We start from the raw sequence: 12,277 nt of genomic DNA on the forward strand, positions 1-12,277 counted from the left end.
ATCCGCAAGGTCTGCATCACTAATATTGATGCTCCCGAGGCTGACGGAATCCGAAATGGCAAGCGGCTTGTGAGGGGCAAAGCTAGTTTTATGGCACACTCTCGTAGAAATCCTTGCACTAGGATATTTATACAAGAGTCTCTGCCACAAGGGACTCTATTGAGGCATGATTTTTCGAGAGCGCAAGCACCTTTGTGACATCTACGGAACTGAAGTCAATGCGGATGTCATCATCTTTGGACGGCTGTTGTGTGTCTCGCATGCCCGCGTACATAGCAATGACTGAGAGAGTTTCATCTTGGTGCAACCCGAGGACATGGGCGATGTCATCCAAAAATAAGAACTCTACACCTTCTACTATGATGGGGTGTAGAGTTCGCACTTCGAGCTCTGGAACTTCATCCATGACATCGTCCCCTTCGAGGTCCCGTTTCACAGCCTCAGCTTGCGGCTCTTCTGCCAGAGTCACAAGTGCAAGAGATGCTTCTTGCACTGGGGTGACAATCTCCTCCTTTGGGTCTGCTTCCTTGATCAAGAGATAAGGTGTGGCTTTCTTTGCAGGAGTGGCCTTCCTCTTTCCCTTGCTTTTCTCTGTTCCCTCCAAGATCAGGAGGGCAAGAGTCATGTCCCACCTCAAAAAACTTGTGCCGATGTTGCCCATTCCAAGACCTACCAGGTTATCTTCTTCCTCCTCCCTTAGATATGTGCTACTAAGGCCTTTGAGGAATCTTGCAAGCCTGAACCTGAAATTTTTGTCCGCTTTGTAGGTATGCTTGATAAGATCCACAGGCACCCAAGTTCCCTCCTCGTCTTCAAAGTTGACACAATATTCAGCCATGTATGTGTCCATGTAGCTAGTGAACGCCCCAAACACGTCATTATGGAGTTCGGCGGTGCCTTCCATGTCAATAGATGTCTGAAAGATGGGTGCAAGCTTCTCGATCAAGTGACCGAGGTCAAGCTTGTGCAATTGAGATAGGAGAGCTTGGGCGGGGGTGGCCATGCTTGAGTAGCGAAGAAGGCGAGGGGACCGCAAAGATGCCGAGAGTGAGGAGATGAACTCAAAGTGGCCAAAAGTGACTTATAAAGAGGTCTTTAAAACTTTTTTTATGTTTAAAAATTCACTTAAAACCTCCAAAAAAATAAAAACACGCGACATAACTTAAAAGTGCACAAAATTGAACGCAAATTGCGAGTAGCCAAAATTGTTTTGAATTAATCTCTCAAAATCTGTTACATAGCTTGCTTGATATGGATACATCTAGGGAAGGGAATGCTTTTACAAAAGTAAGATGCCTCTTTCCTCTTACGTAGAGGTGTGTTATCAATCACAAATGAAAAGTCACCTTTCAGTGCAAACCTAAGGCCTAAGTACTCCCTTAGGTTCGCCATATTCCAATCAGCATTTACTACGATATCCCACACATCAGCTTGCGTGCTAACATGTACATCAAGCTGTTCTGCATCGTTGATGTCCGAATCGAGTGCTTGCCATTCACCTCCAGTCAGCTTCCAACGTCTGTAAGGAAAGATAATAGAGAGTTGTTGCTTTCCAAGCTGGTACCGAACGACCATCTTCTCCGACACCACCATGCACTTTATCTTGTCACCCTGATGTTGAATAACCTTCAAATCCCACGAAGGTGGCAGAAAGGCACTCATTACTGTGCCTCCCTTTGCAATCCACATTGTAGGAGTCCGGTGAACATCAGCCTCCTTGAACAAAAACACAAACAAATGTAAAGGCATGAAGAACGTGAGAGTCACACGATGTGACCCATAGGTGCACTTCATTGCATTGCACACATCAATCTCAATCCGACATCTGGTTAGTGCAACCAAAGTATTGTCGGGCTTTGGCCAATCATGGTCCGTGAGACTTGGTGTAGGGAGCCTCCGTAGAGTCCCAGAACCATCTTTTGACGTGGGTACAATATACTCTGCATGAAAGAAGAAAACTGAGCGCTCTAAAAGCTCTGATGCCGAACAACCACTATATAGTAGCTTGCCGATTTCAAAGTGGTGCGCCTCAAAGGTTCCAGAAAGGGCCTCTAAAGTCTCCCATTCCATAAATGTCGACGGAAAGATGTTTGCACAGAACATTACAAGAACACACTTGAAAAAATCAAGCTTCCGTAACATGAAATGATATTAGCATGTCTCAGTGCAGCCCATAAAACAAGAAGCACAAATAAAACTTACAATTTGCAGGAAAGCGTTTGTGATTGGCATTGTCAACACACGGAGTTGCGATGCCTTGTAGACGTGTTGGATCATCACCTGCTTGCTTCCGTCAGCCCCCTGCTTGAGATCCACTATGCGACCCTTCCAATGGTGTGACTTTAACCCTATGTATCTGCGAGAGACTTTGTGGGATCCCCTTGTGCTTGGACGCATCGTCACCCACCTTCCTTTTGCAAAGGTGCTTGTAACCCACAAGCCAGTGTCATCTTGTTCGTTTGCTGCTGCTAAAGGACTCCACCCTTGAACGAGGTCGGCGACTCATTGTGCTTGGCTAACCGATTAAGCTAAATGCTATGAAGTTGTAGGTGTGTGAGAAGATCTCTGCAACCTAATGCTAGCACAGTATATAAGCTGGCAAGAGGAGTCAAGAATGTGTATAAGCTAGCAAGAGGAGAGTGAAGAATGTGTGCAAGCAAGAGAGGATGGACTTGATGGGAAAAAAAGTGGACTGTTTTCCAAGCTTTCCATAGCCAAGAAGATCTCTGCAACCTAATGCTAGCAGAGCATATAAGCTGGCAAGAGGAGTCAAGAATGTGTATAAGCTAGCAAGAGGAGAGTGAAGAATGTGTGCAAGCAAGAGAGGATGGACTTGATGGGGGAAAAAGTGGACTGTTTTCCAAGCTTTCCATAGCCAAGAAGGCACAGAACAAAACCGAATTGCTAGTTTTAGAGAGAGGAAGAGGGAGTGGGGAGAGGGAAAAGTAGCTTTAAATGAGGGATAATGATGGGGGGGCGTTTTTGGCCCTAGCCCACTTTTTGAGGTGGGGTCATTTATGCCAGTTTGAGCTGTCTTTATTAAAAAAAGGTGGGAAATTTGATTTTATTGAAAGATTTTGCATTTTTCAGCCCAATTTCTTTTTTTAAAAAATGTATGATTCAAGTTTGACCCCTACATATTAGGGGCAGGGAAACCCAACATTTTTCTCCACATGGCCTTCTCCCATTGCACCACTCCTTAATGACTGTCATTAGGCTTGGGACAAATTAAAGGGCCCAAGAAGACCCCAAACAAGTCCTAATGAGGATGGCATGTACGCGTGAGGATGGTGACATTGATGAGCGAGAGGTAAAGAAAATCTATAGAGCAGTTTCTCAGTGCTGGCACAAACAAATAAATGGGCTTTTTGAGGGCCTTCAAACAAAGATTCTACAACAGCTCCTCCATCATCCAACGTTCTCACTGTTGCAGCACACGTCAGAGATAGTTGAGAGACTCATTTTCTCTAACATTTGTTATACATTATCTGAGGTGAAGACACCCCATTCAAATAACGAGTTGTTTTTAAAGCGGGCTACTGTCGTGGTATGCCTCAATGGCGCATCTGGTGTTGACAATCAAATGAGTGGTAGAGAAGTTGCCAAGGCTTTAGGAGTTCATCGAAGGAATGCCATTGCGGCCAATTTTCGGCTGCAACATGAAGCGGAGGAAGGGTCACTTCCCTTGGATTCTTGTTACCGTCAATTGCATAGGGCAAGCACCATCACCAGTGAAATTAGGGAAATCGTGTTTCAGTTTTGGTCAGTGGAAACTCGCATCTCCCCAAACAAGAAAGATGTTGTTCGAAAGAGGATAGGCAAGAGTGCGCATGTACTGGCGTCCAGTGCATCTACTCGATTTGCCTCAGGTATATCACTGTAATGAGAGTGTGTTGTAAGAGCTACACAGTTGCTCGCATACACAGTTGTATTCGGATATGCTCTTCTATACGATACTAATTTCTAAATGTCAGTGGTTTAGAGTGCTTGACAGTACTAAAATTTTGTATGATAGGGCATTAGAGTACTTTACCATGCTTCCAAATGTTTGCAAGTGCCTCACAATGCATTACAATGCTTAACCATGCACTATAGTGCTTTACGAAGCTTTATAATTGATTTCAGATGCTTTTGAGTGCTTCATGGTGATTCCAAGAAATTCCAAGTCATGAGTGCATCTTAGTGCTTCTGAGCATTTTCAGACCACTTCTGAGTGCCCGACAGTGCACTATATTGCTTAACCATGCTTTATAGTGTTTGACATACTTCTTCAAGTGATCACAAGTGCTTCTAAGTGGTTCATAGTGGTTCCAAGTAATTTTATGTCATTCCAAGTGCATCTAAATGTTTCTGTGTGCTTCTAAGTGCCTTTTGTTGCTTCCGAGAATGCTTAATAGTGCTTCAAAAAGCTGCGAGCAGGTGCCTGAGAGTTCTACAAAGGATTCTAAGTCATTATGCTCGTAATGGCTTAACAGAGCTTCAGAAGTGATAACAGGAGCTTCTAACTGCTTTCAAGTGCATCTAAATGTTTTTGTGTGCTTCTAAGTGCCTTTTGTTGCTTCTAACTGCTTCCAAGTGCTTGTAAGTGCTTCCAAGTGCATCTAAATGTTTTTGTGTGCTTCTAAGCGCCTTTTGTTGCTTTTGAGTGCTTAATAGTGCCTTTTGTTGCTTCTGAGTGCTTAATAGTGCTTAATAGTGCCTTTTGTTGCTTCTGAGTGCTTAATAGTGCCTTTTGTTGCTTCTGAGTGCTTAATAGTGCTTCAAAAAGCTGCCAGGTGCCTAGAGTTCATCCAAATGCTTCCAAGTGCTTATGCTCGTAATGGCTTAACAGAGCTTCAGAAGTGATAACAGGAGCTTCTAACTGCTTCCAAGTGCTTGTAAGTGCTTGCTAGAGCTTCTAATTGCTTGCTAGAGCTTCTAACTGCTTCCAAGTGCTTGTAAGTGCTTGCTAGGGCTTCTAAATGCTTGCTAAGTTCTTGCTAAGTTCTTGCTAGTGCTTCTAAATGCTTGCTAAGTTCTTGCTAGTGCTTCCAAGTGCTTCTAAGTGCTTGCTAGTGCTTCCATGTGCTTCTAAGTGCTTCCAAGTGCTTCTAAGTGCTTGCTAGTGGTTCCAAGTGTTTGCTAGTGGTTCTAAGTGCTTCCAAGTGCTTCTAAGTGCTTTCTAGTGATTCCATGTGCCTCTAAGTGCTTCCAAGTGCTTCCATGTGCTTCTAAGTGCTTCCAAGTGCTTCCACATGCTTTACTTGCTTCTAAGTGTTTGCTAGTGTTTCCAAGTGCTTCTAAGTGCTTCCAAAAAATTCCATGTTATTCCAAGTTCATCTAAATCGATCCTCAGGCTTCTAAGTGCTTGCGGGTGCCTGAGAGTGCTTTACAACCATTTACAAGTGCTGCCCAGTGCAGAAAGTGCTACTAAGTGCATCTAAGAGCTTTACCAATGAGTGTCATAGCTTTACATTGCTTGAAAGTGCGTCATAATGCTTACCAATGCTATAGGTTGCTTCAGAATGATTTATAATGCTTGATAGTGTGTCTAAATTTGTCTTCTTTGTCACAGAGGGACTTCTATATGCAGTTCCAAGTGGCTCATCCTAACATAAGGATCTCCCTCAGATGTTTTGAGGGTCTAAAGCCATACTTTGTACGCAAGTTGAAGGGCCACAACACTTGTTGCTGTGAATACCATGTACAGCTTTTCTACTTCAAGGAAGCTCTTAATCAGATGCGCCAGGGAAGATATGGGCTACATGGCCGGACATGCAGTTGCAGGTGCCTTGTTTGCAGTTCTCATGATGGAACAGCGTAGCTGCACGGCCTCCAATGCCACATTTCCAAGCTTAACAGACCTGTAGGAGTCTATATTGTGCCCAAAATCCATTGACTGTGCTTATCACCGTAGACAATGTCTTTTGGGTACATGCCAACATTGTGGCATTAAACAGATCTCCTTGTGTCCACATGAAAAAAGCGATATCTCTATGATAACTGTCAAGCTTTTTGACGATGTTCCTACACAGGAAGTGGATGAGAACGGTCAAGCAAAAACTCAGAAAGATCTTGTTGCTCGCCAAGTCAGCTCAAGGACTTTCACTTCCTTGCTTCAAAGCAAATTGGGAAACTTCATCAAACACAATTATAAGTACAGATGGCAAGCTGAACAATTCAAAGAGTGTTTGGATAAATTTCCAGATGATGTAGTGGTGTCGATAGTGGATTTTGCAGAGAATTACTCCTTCAAGGTGCAGAATGAAATTCAGTCAATGCATTGGTATTCAACTTAGGTGACAATCTTGGTCCACATTTCGTACTTGCATGATGTGCTTGGTACCATTCGGAAGACAACCCACTTCTACATCTCTGATGACAAAATCCATGACACTTTGTTTGTGCAGCACTGCTTTCTTTTGCACAATGAGTGGCTGAAAGCTCAAGGATGCAATGTCAAGCGACCTAGGTGTGGTCTGATGGCGCTGCTTTACAATTCAAAGCAAGGGGCCCTTTTTATTTTGTAGCCTGATATTTATAGCCCGATACTTCAATATGACAGGTATTGAGATGATGCACAATTTCTTCGCATCTGGCCATGGGAAGGGCGAGCACGATGGGGCTAGTGCGGTGCTCAAAAGAGCTCGCACACAGGAGCAGCTCAAATCTGACAGATGGGTGTTATATAACGCTTCAAGTGTGGTGGCATTCCTCAACGCAACCCTCAAGAAAGAATGTCCATTGATGATAGGGAAAAAAGTCGATCGTAGATTCTGGGAGGTCAAGCTCGGTGATGTAGACACAGAGATAGAGAGTGGGATTGCATGCAGATCAAAGGGTCTCGATCCTTCCACTATGTTAATGGCTACACTCAATCAGATATGCACGGGCTACGGTGCAGACCATTGTCCTGCTTTTGCCATGCGTGCATGAAAGGCCAATGGAGGAGATGTGTAAACAAGGACCACATTGAGAGGTGGCAGTACTTGCGAATACAACCGACTGTCAATGTTCAAAACGATGGAGAAGCATCCACAGTGATGATGAGTTACCAGGAGCCCCCATGTATGCTGGCCACCATGACGACCTAAGTGACGCCAAGTGATGGTTGGCCAGAACTTCGTAGTGAATGCAGAAGAGCCAGGTGCAGACTTCTACATCTTGAAGTGCACTAAAACCAAGCGCTTGACCATCAAATTTGAAAGGGATGAATGGCATAACCGTATTCAAAAGAACTCATTTGTTGTTGAGGGACTCTTCTACGACAAGGTAAATGGCCAAGATGACACTTACGTTCTTTTGGATGACAAGCCCCCTGCTTTTATCTACTCCCACCTGGTGCGATGCATCAGGTTTCTGATGTGCTCGGTAGAAGGGGAGCCTAATGTATATGAATTGTCAAATGATCTATTTGAAAAAATCTATAATAGCATGCCCCCCCAGAGGAGAACTTGTAAGTTCTAACTTTCAAGCTAGCATAATGCGTCCTCCTAAGAAGCACTATTTCGCACATTCAACTCTTTGACAGCACTTTAGTAGACAAGCACTTGAAGACCACTTGACAAGCAGTTCTAGTAGTACCTACACAAGCACTTTCAGATTACTTGAAAAGCACTTTAAGTACCTAGACAAGCACTTTAAGAAACTAGACAAGCACTTTAAGAAACTAGACAAGCACTTTCTGACCACTTGACTAGCACTGCCCAAACAATTGAAGTACTTACACAAGCACTTGACAAGCACTTGGAGGCCACCTGTCAGGTACTTTTAGTACCTAGACAAGCATTCCAGACCACTTGACAAGCGCTTTAAGCACCTTGACAAGCACTTTCAGATTACCTGACTACTAGCAGTTAGCCAGCACTTTCTAGTACCTAGACAAGCACATGTTTAGTACTTTCAGACCGCTTGAGAAATTCTTGTCAAGCACTTCAGTACCTGGACAAGCACTTTTAGTATCTAGACAAGCACTTTCAAACCACTTGACAAGCACTTCAATACCTAGACAAGCATTTTCAAACCACTTGACAAGCACTTTTAGTGTGTAGACCAGCACTTTTAAACCACTTGACAAGCACTTTTAAACCACTTAGACCAGCACTTTTAAACCACTTGACAAGCACTTCACAGTACCTAGACAAGCACTTTTAAACCACTTGACAAGCACTTCATAGTACCTAGACAAGCACTTTCAGACCATCACTTTCTTAAGAGTCCACAAAATGCAACCACAATATAAACTAAAGAAAATGACACCAGATCGACACAAAATTGTTCCAAGGTCAAAACCATTTTTGTTTGTATATATATCAAGGTTGTGGAAGTTAGCCACACAATTAAGGCACGGTGTCAGATTACATTAAGCTACACAATAAGGGCATGGTGTCTTGGCAGTGAAGGGGCTACAGGCAATCCTCTGTACAATGGGAAAAATGTGAGCAAAAGCACTTCTAATTTGTTGTTTTACTCTTTGGACGCTTATACTTTCTTTCTTTAGGATCCAGGTTTGGGGTAATTTTCGGCAACATGGGGGCTTCAATTTCTTTCATTTCCTCAACATTGTTCCGCGCACGATTCTCCAATTCGACCATTACAAGGCATCATCCCTGACATCAAAAGGGCACTCTTTGACAGTTTTTGCTCTGTCAACACTTTCTGCCCACCACTGCAACACAAAGTCAGCCACATCCTGTTTCAGAAAATTTTCCCACTGCCCCTCAGTCTGCTTCTCCACTTTAGGAAGGATCATATAGCATGCAGGATCATTAGAGTACATTTTATACAATGAGTCATCTAGCACAAGTGTATTTGTCTTATTGAATTTCGGGAAAAGATGCCAGAAGGTATCCAGGTTTTTCAAGAACATTGGCCTAGGAGGATTATCAAAGCGCCAAGTGCAAACATGGCAAGCGGTTTGCAACAGCCATCCACTCATGCATTTAATGGCTTGAGGCAGGCACTTATCCATGGATGTCTCCAATTCCCTGCCTCTATGGGAGGTCCACACAAACACCTCTGCAACCTGACTCAACGCAAGTAAGAACACCTCTGCATCCTGCCGTACGTAATTAGGTGATGTTCTCATCCTCACAGACTTTGGAAAAGTATAGCGTTGAGACATTTGGGGGAATCTCTGTCCTGCGCTTATCGTGCACGCACAAAAGAACCTTGTTGAAGTCAACAACGACTGCCAGGTCTCGAGTCATTGAAGCGTTGAAACTGATTGTGTGGAGGACAGTGCTCAATGTGCTCTACCTCATCAGTGGGTGGTAGGTTTTAGAGCCAACAACTTGAATTTTAACTACATGCACAACAATTCAGATGGTCAGGACACGCACAGACACTGAGAAAAAGGACTTATATATTAAATTGTCGCAAAATAATGCGGCTTGCATGAGCAAAAAGCTACAAAGTTGCAAGAAGCTAAAGCTTCTTGCATGCTCGGGCTTTGGGTAAAATTGGGTTAGTACTTTTCTTGGGGTCCCGAAGAGGCCCATCCTCCACCTGCCTTTTCTTCTTCTTCCGCAGCTCTCCTACAACAAATTGGAGGGTCTCTTCCATATCTGGGTCCAACTCCTCTTCAGTATGTACACCTTTGTCGATGCGGCTTGGCTCTCCAGTTGGAGCACTAACATGACTTAATGTCTTAATGACATCAGTATCTGGGATAGCAATAGAAAATCAGGTTAGGAGCACAAGTAGTTAATATGATCGCAATGATCATGGATAATCATGTCTGAGGATAACATGTTATAGCAACCAAAATAACCTTGTGTGATCTCAGAACCAAGTGTCTCCCTCAGGATGCCTCCATCACCAAGCACATCAGTTTTTTTAGTAGATAGACTACAACCCTCAAAGTTTTTGTATTTCATCATCAAGGCGTCTAGGTCAAAGGGGGCATCCACATCATGCATGGATGAGGTGGAAGCGGCTGGGTCCACCCCCTCGCCAGTCACCTAGGACATAACAGACAATTACTGTACATATCAAAAGTAGCATGAATCCTATCCTATGAAAGAGGCATGCCTTACCTATGGACTCCTCATATGCATTCCCAAGGGCCCAACATCTTGCTACTACAAGTGGTATCTCCCACAAATAGTCCGGAACAATGCACTTGGGCTCAGTCACACAGACAATGGAAAAGCAAAAGGGGTGGTACTTATGGGCACATGGCAGATAATAAACGCCGGCCGCATGTTTGCTTGATAGCATTTGGTGACAGGCCACACAAGATCCACCAATGAGGACAGTGTTAGCACCTAGGACAGACTTGGCAGGCGGGGTAGGCACTAGAAGGGCTCTCCCCTCTCTCTTCAAGAAAGTGCATGCCTCCTTCATGAAGGACGCCTATCTCCTCAGCTCACATAACACATGCTCCATTTCCTCAACTGAAGCCTGCACATAATCAAAAACAACCAGCCATCAGAACTTTCAAGCATGTGTAAGTGGTTTGAGCACCTGTCAGTGTGGTCTATGCAGTACCCTAAGGTCTAAGCACTAGTGATGAGTGGTCTAAGTACTTGAAAGTGGCCTAAGCACTTGAAAGTGGCCTAAGCACTTGCAAATGATATAACCACTTGCAAGTGGCTCTTCCAAGTGTTCTAAGCACCTGTTAAAGGTCTTAGAAATTGTATGTGCTTTGTGCTTTTGCTAGTGTTTTAAGCACTTGCAAGTGGTATGAGCACTTGAAAGTGGTATGAACACTTGCAAGTGGTCTTGAACTTCGCTAGTGGCCTAGATGTGTGCTTTTAAGTGCTTCCAAGTGCTTCTAAGTGTGTGCTTCTAAGTGCTTCTAAGTGTGCTTCTAAGTGCTTTCAAGTTCTTCTAAGTGCTTCTAAGTGCTTCCAAGTGCTTCCAAGTCCTTCTAAGTGCTTCCAAGTGCTTCCTAGGCACTTGCAAGTGGTATGAACACTTGCAAGTGGTCTTAGAACTTGCAAAAGACATGAACACTTACAAGTGGCCTTAGCACTTGCAAGTGGTATGACCACTTGTTTTGCAAGTGTTCTTAGCACCTTCAAGTGGTCTAAGCACTTGTTAAACTTCTAAGAACTTGGATGATTTCTATGCACTTGCTAGTGATGTAAGCACTTACAGTGGTATAACACTTGCAAGTGGTCACAGCACTTGCAAGTGGTCTGAATACTTATGAGTGGTCTATGAACTCGATGACCTCTAAGCACTTGCAAGTGATGCAAGTGAAACAAGCACTTGCAAGTGGTGTAAATGCTACACCACTTCAAGTGTTTGAATCGAAGGGGTCTGCACGACTGAGTCAGCATCCGCAAAGGGTCTCTTGCACCTCCTAGGGGGGGTGTTCACTCATCTATGTGCATCAGTGAAGGGGTCTGCACGACTGAGTCAGCATCTGCAAAGGGTCTCTTGCACCTCCTAGGGGGGTGTTCTTCTTGGGGGTGGGATCACTCATCTCTATGCACACAATTGTGAAACGGTGAAACCGTGAGTGATGCGAGGCAGTAGAGGGATCAATGGGCAGGAAGCTCACTTGGTGAGAGGGAATGCAGGAACGGAGCAAAGGGAGAAGAGGAGTAGAGGGAGAAGGGGGGCACGCGCGACAGGCCAAATCAATGCATGTGTTAAAGAGGGTGGCCCATCCTTGCATGCTTTAATTTTATGATGGCCCACTATTTTCCATATTACTAATTTTAAAAACACTAAACTTCCCTCCTTTTAGGGGTTATTGGTGGTACCACCAAAAGGTAGAAAAAGTGGTACCACCTATACATGCTTTCACCCTTACATACTTTTGTCTTTTGGATTTTGGCAGTCCTTGGCTCCCTTGTGATAGAGGGTTTCTCCTACTATATATAAAGAGCTTCTAGATTATATAAAGAACTCCAATGAACTTGTGGATGGAGTGACTTATTTCTCACCACCTGAAAAGGTGGACTACATAATATAAAGGCCCTCTCTAGACTTGGGTTATACATTGGTCGAACTTTGTCTCTTGACAAAGGTTCTTCTCTTATTTATTTAAGTTATGGATGGTAAGAGTCTAAACCTTAGGAAGTAGCAAGAAATGTATCATATAAGCCATATAACAAGGCTTTCTTCTATTGTGTTGCAAGGTTCTTGTCCTCTTTGAGAGAACAAGACCCAAAAAGGATGTGCTTGTCAGATTGAGTGATTTTGTAATCAAATTGAGCTTTGGTATATGCAAGAATAAGTACTTGGAAGGATAGTTTAAGCACATTAACATAAGAAGCTCCTTTCATGGTGGGGGGGGAGGGGACTATTTTTTATTTTTGGCTTGTAAACATAATATACTTAT

The sequence above is a fragment of the Cibotium barometz genome, chromosome 35 (genome assembly GCF_041138505.1).
Source record: "Cibotium barometz isolate CiBa-2024 chromosome 35, ASM4113850v1, whole genome shotgun sequence".
NCBI classification, from domain to species: Eukaryota; Viridiplantae; Streptophyta; class Polypodiopsida; order Cyatheales; family Cibotiaceae; genus Cibotium; species Cibotium barometz.